Source organism: Siphateles boraxobius, unplaced genomic scaffold (assembly GCF_051911475.1).
Source record: "Siphateles boraxobius isolate OS27281-9 unplaced genomic scaffold, OSU_SipBor_1 9, whole genome shotgun sequence".
In the NCBI taxonomy this organism is placed as follows: domain Eukaryota; kingdom Metazoa; phylum Chordata; class Actinopteri; order Cypriniformes; family Leuciscidae; genus Siphateles; species Siphateles boraxobius.
Window position 1 is genome coordinate 22,098,628 of NW_027509219.1, and position 8,522 is coordinate 22,107,149.

The 8,522-nt window shown below is 39.0% G+C and overlaps 1 long non-coding RNA gene across 1 annotated transcript; it reads right to left on the reverse strand.

Annotated features, from left to right (window-relative positions):
- Positions 1 to 1,665: 1,665 nt before the first annotated feature.
- LOC143732412 (uncharacterized) lies at positions 1,666 to 7,969 on the reverse strand. Its single transcript, XR_013201113.1, has 3 exons — positions 7,832 to 7,969; positions 7,545 to 7,681; positions 1,666 to 1,747 (listed from the first exon to the last, which is right to left on the reverse strand). It is a non-coding gene; the product is annotated as an uncharacterized LOC143732412 (long non-coding RNA).
- Positions 7,970 to 8,522: the final 553 nt, after the last annotated feature.

Sequence of the window (8,522 nt, forward strand, 5' to 3'; positions counted from 1 at the left end):
TGGGCAGACGTGACGTGAACAGTCTCTCGCTGGGCAGACGTGACGTGAACAGTCTCTCGCTGGGCAGACGTGACGTGAACAGTCTCTCGCTGGGCAGACGTGACGTGAACAGTCTCTCGCTGGGCAGACGTGACGTGAACAGTCTCTCGCTGGGCAGACGTGACGTGAACAGTCCGTGAACAGTCTCTCGCTGGGCAGACGTGACGTGAACAGTCCGTGAACAGTCTCTCGCTGGGCAGACGTGACATGAACAGTCTCTCGCTGGGCAGACGTGACGTGAACAGTCTCTCGCTGGGCAGACGTGACGTGATACATCTCTCTATCACTTCCTCTACGGCGACCTCCACGGGTCCCGCGGAACTTTACCAACCGGGTCCCCTTAAACAACTCCCTTCTCTCCCGCTCGGTGGCTGGGGAAGAGATGTTGCAAAACATACCGCTGGATCTCTATAGATGGAGTCCTTCTGTCACGTAACACACACAGGAGAGAGAGATCCAATAGCAGGTAAGAATTGAATAGGGAAATCCATAATCGTACATCCAGTCCAGGCAAGGGTCAAATCCAAAAGGCAATCCAAAAACAAGAAAACAAACACGAACTGGCAAAAAAAAAAAAAAAAAAAAAAAAAAAAAAAAAAAAACAGGCAACCAGAAGTGGTGTGACAATATACAAGGACTCCGTAACAAACACTAAACAGGCAGGGTATTTATACACATATCTAACAAGACTAACACAGAACAGCTGGGAACAATGATTACGGGGAACAGCTGAGTGCAATGAACTGATGAGTGACAGTGACAGACAGAATGCTGGGAATTGAAGTCAAATGTGAAGGACACCGTGAGAACGAGGACCTCTAGTGATAGACAAGGGAACACAACCAGACACTGTGACACATTGAGATGTTCTGCTCCACAATGCACTTAAAGCATCATGATAAAATATATATTCAGCTCTATTTTTATCATGCTGGATTTTATATTGTGTTTGCGGACCAATTGTATGATTAATCAGATACTCATTCTACAAAGCTGCATGAATAACGAAAAAAAAAAAAAAAAGATTCCTCTGTCACGCATACCATTCATAAAGCCAAATCAAGTGCTTTTTTTTTTTTTGCACATCTACATAAATGTTGTGGATGCTGCAGAAACTAGAACAAGACGCAGAACAAGAGCATCTACTGAAATTCTGCTTGTCTAACTACACATCACGACTGCAATTTCCATTAGAGGAAATACACTTCAGCACAGTTCACTTATAATCTGCAACCTAAAGCCCCACGTGGTCGTCCATCAGCTTAATGACTAGGATATCTTTACACATGGAGAGGCCTTTTGATAAAAGAACAAAAAATCTGTCAGGAAACAGCCACCTCCTGGGTGCTATACCTGTCTTTTTTTGCTCGGGTATAGAGTCCATGTCAGATGTATGCATTTTTCTCCACTAGAATTTATCTCTGGAAAAGCTAAGCAAGAACAATTAGAGCCAGGAAAGAGATAAAAAAAAAGCCATATAGTGTGTTTTGACTTCTGTTAAATCTCTTTATGGTTTTCAAATTAAACATAGCTTCTTTTTCTTTGGCTGCCATAAGGGTCAGTTCAGAAATGACATTCTTAAATATAATGTCTTGGTTTTTGGATAGAGCAGCCAAAAGTCTCTTACCCATCATGCATCAGTAAAAGCAAATCAGCACAGCAGTGAAATGGAGCTCATTCCGTGTGGACGGTCAGCACCCTCTTGTGGCTAGAAAATTCAATCAAAATGTCATTGTCATTTTATCTTTGCTTGGTAAAGCTTATTGAAAACATTCTGTAGTTTGAGACATTAAGTATTTACAGACAAGGTTACAAACAATACATTAAGGGACTATAAAAACAAACAAGGGACTATAAAATATTATACCAGTTCAATGTTGTACATCTTTATTTTTTTTTATTATTATTATTTTTTAGCATTTTAACTAAGATTATGTTAATATAAAAAATAATAATGATTTTAAGATTTGGCCAAGCTGGAAGTTTGCGAGGGCCCCTTTGCGAGTCCCGGCCCCTGGTTGAGAACCACTGGTCTAGAAAATAAATAGTTTATACATAGAGTCTACAAACATTAGATAAAGTAGGCATAACCCATATTGAACAAGGGACTTCAGAGCGCACACTGGGTGTATGCTTTTTTTAACATTAAGGATGTGGATGAAGTGATAAATCCATCAGAATGATTTAAAAAGTAATATTTTATAACCCCAGATATCACACATACAATGTCATGGTGAGACCTGTGTGAATGTGCATGAGGAGATTTACTCGGGCCCTTTCAGCACTGTAAAGGTCACCTTTTGAAGACGAACATACTGCAGACGAAATAACCCACCGCCCAACTCCCACCCTCCTCTGGGTAAAGGGCTCTTTAGATGATCACACACCGGTGTGCATTAGGTTTCAGGATGATGGCTTTCCACCTTCATAAAAAAATGTGTCTTTAAAAGTCCACATGACAGACGGACATCAGATTTACGGAAAGTGATTAAACCATGACTTAAAGGAAGATAATTATAATAATTTTAAAGAAGATAATTATAATAATTTTAAATAAGATAATTATAATAATTTTAAGGAAGATAATTATTATAAATTTAAAACTTGCCATTTTTTGTCTAACCCACTACTAAAATTTGACATATGGCTTGCCTGTAAATGTAAAACACAAGGTAGGTAGGTTAAGGTTTAGTGTTAGTCTATTTTTTTTTTTTTTTTTTACAAGCAACATTTTGTCCGTACTCTGACATTTTTTGCTCTTTCTCTCTCACATTCTGTCTCTCTTTCCACACACACACAAATACAGTGCTGACAAATGAGTGTGCCACAGCCGCTCTGGTGTGGGCAGCACTATGTCTTTTCTCTCTGCACGCCTGTCTTCCTACTCCATTGCTTTATTGATTCCGTGCTCCTCTCCATCAGATAAAGACATGGAAACTGTCTATATGAACAAGCCCACCACACACGCCCAAAGGTCCTTTTATCTAGTATGAACACATAGAAAATAACCTAAGATTTTATGCTATACGTAATGAACCTTATTTATTTGTGGGCTGTTCTTTAAGCCACAAATTACTTTATAGCCCAGTTAGGTCTCTGTTTCAAGGAAAGATACTTATCAGTGCTTTTAATTGCAAATGAAACTGGGAAAATTGGAATTTAATGAAGTGGAGTTGTTTGGAGAGGACTGCTTTGCAGAAGCCATACGGATGTAAAATGGGAGATTGTGGTCATCTTTTTTACATTAGACCTTGCCAACTGCAGTATTTATAAAAACAGACAATATCACACCATTTTAGCCATAAACAACCTTGGTTTTAGCACCGAATGTGCTGGAAGGGGCTGGAAGGGGCTGGAAGGGGCTGTAACTCTGCAGTCTGTGCAGTTGATATACAGTTGTGTTTTTTTTTTTAAACTCTCCGTCAGGTCTCAAACTTCAAGCAGCATGGTCGTTACAGGGAATGATTATGGCTGTATTTCTCTGGTCCAGTGTTCTTTTTTTTGCTGTTTGAAGTTGCATATTGAGGTCACAGTTCTGTGCTTTGGACCAATGGGTGCAAAAAAAAATAGCATTATCACCGCAAAGAAGTTCAGGATAATGGGGCATATATCATATATCAACAGGCCTGGCGGTGCATTCTGTGTGATTTTCCTGGCTTTTAAGACTTCATACAGAATGACAAGCTATACATCAGGTTTTTCAAAAGTATAACGGTGAAGGTTACTTCAGAGACCTGCTAAGAAGCATAGGTTGTTTCAGTATGTTTGAAATGAGCTATTTAGTGCAAAAACCTTATAGCCTCTCAGACTGCTATTCTCAGAAATGTTTATTTTGCTCCAAAAATACTGCATTTATTAGAATAAAAATACTAGTACTAATATTATTATATATAAAAATAGTAATATATATGTATGTGTGTTCGTGTGTGTGTGCGTGAGTGCATGAGGCAAAAGTTTGATTATTTGATCAAAAATACATAGTAACGAAACAGTAATATTTTGAAATATTATTACAATTTGAAATTATGGTCTTCTATTTTATTATATTTTAAAATATATTTTATTTCTGTGATGCAAAGCTGAATTTTCAGCATCATTACTCCAGTCTTCAGTGTCACATGATCCTCCAGAAATCATTCTGATATGCTGATTTGATACTCAATGACTATCAATGTTGAAAACAGTTGTGCTGTTTAATATTTTTTTGGAACCTGTGATACTTTTTTCAGGATTCATTGATCAATAAAAAGTTAAAAAGAACAGCATTTATTCAAAATAGAAAACTTTTCTAAACAATTTTTCAATTTTTATCAGTTTAGCACATCCTTGCTGAATAAAGCTATTCATTTCTTTCAAAAAAAAAAAAGAGAGGAAAAAACGATTGACCCCAAACTTTTGAACGGTAGTGTATGTTGTTATAAAATATTTCTATTTTAAATAAGATGCAGTTCTTTTGAACTTTTTATTCTTCAAAGAATCCTGAACAAAAAGTATCACAGGTTATAAAAAATATTAAGCAGCACAACTGTTTGCAACATTGATAATGAATCAGCATATTAGAATGATGTCTGAAGGATCATGTGACAATGAAGACTAATGGCTGATAAATATTCAGCTTTGCATCACGGAAATAAATCATATTTGAAAGTATATTAAAATAGAACATCATTATTTTAAATTGTAATAATATTTCACAATATTACTGGTTTTTAATGTATTTTTGATCAAATAAATGCAGGCTTGATGAGCATAAGCGACTTCTTTTAAAAACATAGACATTTTCCAAATTTTTCATCTGCCAGACAGCCGAAACAGCTTGTGTGTGGGGTGCGTATAAAGTCCTTAATGATTCTGTGTGCTTCCTTTGGACAATGACACACATGTATGATTCATACTGGGATATAAAGACAGTTGACGGAAGCCATTGACTTTCATAGTATTTTTTTAGTTTTTAGTTTCTGAACTTTTTAGCTCAGCAGAAGAAAGAAACTCATACATGTTTGGTACAACATAAGGGGCGAGTAAATGATGACAGAATTTTCATTTTTTGGTGAACTAATCCATTAAAGACTGTCCACCCTATTCTTACAAGAAAAAATAGGCTCTGAAAGAGAACAGGTAACAATAAAATGTACTGTTGCCTAAATGAATATATACAATTCAAGCATTTCAGAGGAGAACTTGATGGTGTGGCTGCTTCTGTGAAAATTTGGACAGTGTCCACAATAAAGGAAACTACATCACTCATAAGAAGATAGCAGTATTTCATCCACTAGATGGTGTTAAAAACGTCATACTTGGTTTCTGCTGAAAGGTTCATTACGAAAGTCCTGACTTGTTTAACAAACTGTACTGTCTATTTTCTATTTTAATCAAAGTTGATGTAAGTGATCTCACAAAAATGATCATCTACCCGGACTCAATATACAATCAGATATGGAGTGATGCACTAATAATGAATCTAAAGGAGCAACTCAGGCAACATATTTGAGATAAGACTGTTATCTGGAAGCACTGTGTGTGCTGCTGACCCTTGAATGAATTCTCTGAATGGCTCTGGTTACAGCTTAAATCTCCATGTGTTTATCTTTTGGCGAAGGGAGGGGGGTTGAATGCTAGAATGCTCTTGTCATAACCTGGCAACATTTGAGGGTCACATCATGTCGAAGACGACTCATTTGAACAAGAACTGGGGCCAAGTGGAGAGTTTGTGAGCTCAATCTGACTTTGTTTGATTGCAAGATTTTACTACAGATGGTAAACCAAATAAGCAACCACATGTTGAGTCCTGTATATCTGTAATTATGACTGCATCTGGACCTTTTGCTCAGGCCTTTGCATACACAAGTCTACTTCTTTAAGTCAAGATATCAGGAATAGTCCTGACCCCACAAGCTCAACATGCCCCTTTTAATAAAACAATAAACATGGGACGAGTCTCGCAATCCACCCCCATAGCAACCGGCCACATAACCATAACCTTTTATCCCCATACCAGCCGATGGCTACAAATACTCTGAACACAAGCTCACTACAAAAGCTGGTCACTATTTTAAGCCATCAAAGTCAAATAAAGTTACACAGGAAAATAAGCTAAATAATTCCACTCATACCTGGACATTTCAAATAAGCTGCTGTAAGTCTTTATTTACGCTTGGCTCCCCCTATGTGATGTCCTGGAGTGTTTGAAATTGAAGCCCGGCCACAGAAGAGGGGGGCTCACGGGGGTCCCAGACACCCAATACCCCACGCGCTGCAGGCTCAGTTTGAAGAAAAAGAGCACAATTGGATTAGATACCAAAATATGAGCAGTGTTTGTTTTAATCAGTCTGGTGACACAGGGAGCTTTTGAAAGCACTAGGGAGAGAGGGTTGAGGCAAAGGGAGATGAGAAGGAGAGAAGGACAGCTGTCCTGCAGACCTGATACTGCGTTTGTAGACAGAGGCCTGCGGTCTGGGGGGTGCTTGGCCATAAATGGGTCACAGCCAGGACTCTAGACCATAGTCAGGGTAGCGCCATATTCATTTATTTTGCCAGGAGATAGGCCTACAGACAGTGAATTCAAGGTATACTGTTTTACAACATGCCAACTGTTCAGCTGACAAAGCGTATAAACATTTTTTTTTTTACATTTTTAGCAGAAAAAGACTCCATAAAACAGTTTTGAAAGTTGTGAGTTGTGACAATTAAGTGATCTTGGACCTTTATAAAGAATGTGCCATTGTAAAGACTTAAGCCTATCCATCATTTGTTTTCATCCACATAAAATTCAATATGTAGTCCAGTGAGTACAGCACCCAAAGACTCTGATTCTGAGCATGTGTGTAACTTCTTAAAATAATTTTCTCTTCAAATTTTCATTACTAATGGAACATGTAATAACATCTGTATAGCTAATGTATTATTATAAGATATAATCACTTATTATATTCACCTTATGCCAGGATACAGGCACAGAGACAGAGGTAAGTGAATTCAAACGTTGTTTTATTTAATGTGAAACAAGTGCAAAGGTGAGTATTCAAAGTTCAGGTGAAGATTCGGTGATGATCACTACGTGCGGGGCAGATTACAGGTGAGCAGGTCCTCCTTAGGTTAGTTGATATCAAGCAGTCACAGTTCATTAATACTTGTCTTTTCTCTTTCAGATGCAGCCACGAGCAAGTAGAACTCAGCGTGAACACAGGAAACTCAGGTGAATACCAGATCTCGGGAAACATGGATTCAGACAGGATTTCTGGAGACAGCGGAGCAAGGATACAGAGGTTAATATTTCACAGGTGAGTATACGTTACTTAGCGGACACTGGATGACTCAGAGACTTCAGGAGACAATGGGTTATGGTCTGTTCCTGTTGGAGGCTTGACAAAGACTGAAATCACAGTGAGTGTTTTATTGAGCTGGTTGATGAGGTAATTGATGATGAACAGGTGTGTGTGGTTAATATTCTGGAGAGAGTGATCTTTGAGTGGTGGACTGAAACGAGTTTGATTGAGTCCTGACACCTTATCAGAATTCAGATCGGCACCAGAATATTCCTCTGGTAGGATGGTTGAAGCAAGAAGAAGCCTAGGCCTATCTTCAGACTGCTGGAGATTTTTCCTGCAGTCAGGGAAGAGTCAGTAATTGAACTGGATGACACCTGCAGATTACAAATAGAAATGGTTGGAAATGCGAAAACAAAATGTGTGACAATAGCAACTGATGAGACAACCTGTCTCATCAGTTGCTGCACCTGTATGCGAAGACCACTTTCTCATTAGTACTCTGTTTTCCACAAGAAAACACTGACCTTTCCTACACTCGCTCGGGTCAGCAACAACTGCGGCAAAGCACTTTGTCAGTGAGGGGTCAAATTCCTGTGCACCAATGAGTCCTTCACGTGTCAACGGCAGTGGTACTTCAGGAGTGGCAAAAGTCTCTGGCACTGTTTCACACACGTCTGTCGACTCTCCACCAGCGAACATACTGTCCTCAGAAAAAACAGAAGGGAACATGGAATCAGACAAGGTTATCTCCTGATCTTTTTTCCGAGCTTGAGCTCTAGTCAACACGCTGACTGATCACAGTTCTGAGTGCTTTTGAACCAGCTCGTCTGGCTCACTCTCAGAAATGGGTACATCCACAACTTCAGGGTCAGGTTATACTTTACCTCCCGCAATGTCGTTACCCATGATGAAGTGTACTCCATCAACAGGAAAACATGATCTTACCGCTACAGGGAACCAACCAGAAACAAGCTTAGATTGGACTTGGATGTGATGAAGTGGGGCTGGCACATGCCACATACCAATACCTCGGACAACTGTACTGACCTCACAGGCTGACTTAGCATCTAAAGGCAAGACGCTAGAAAGGATAAAAGACCGCTAACCATTAGTGTCACATAGTATTTTGACCTGCTGCCGATCTTCAACCTGCCCTGTGAGTGATACAGAACCAGGAAGGATGAACAGTTTAAAACATTCATCTGGCTCTTGCAA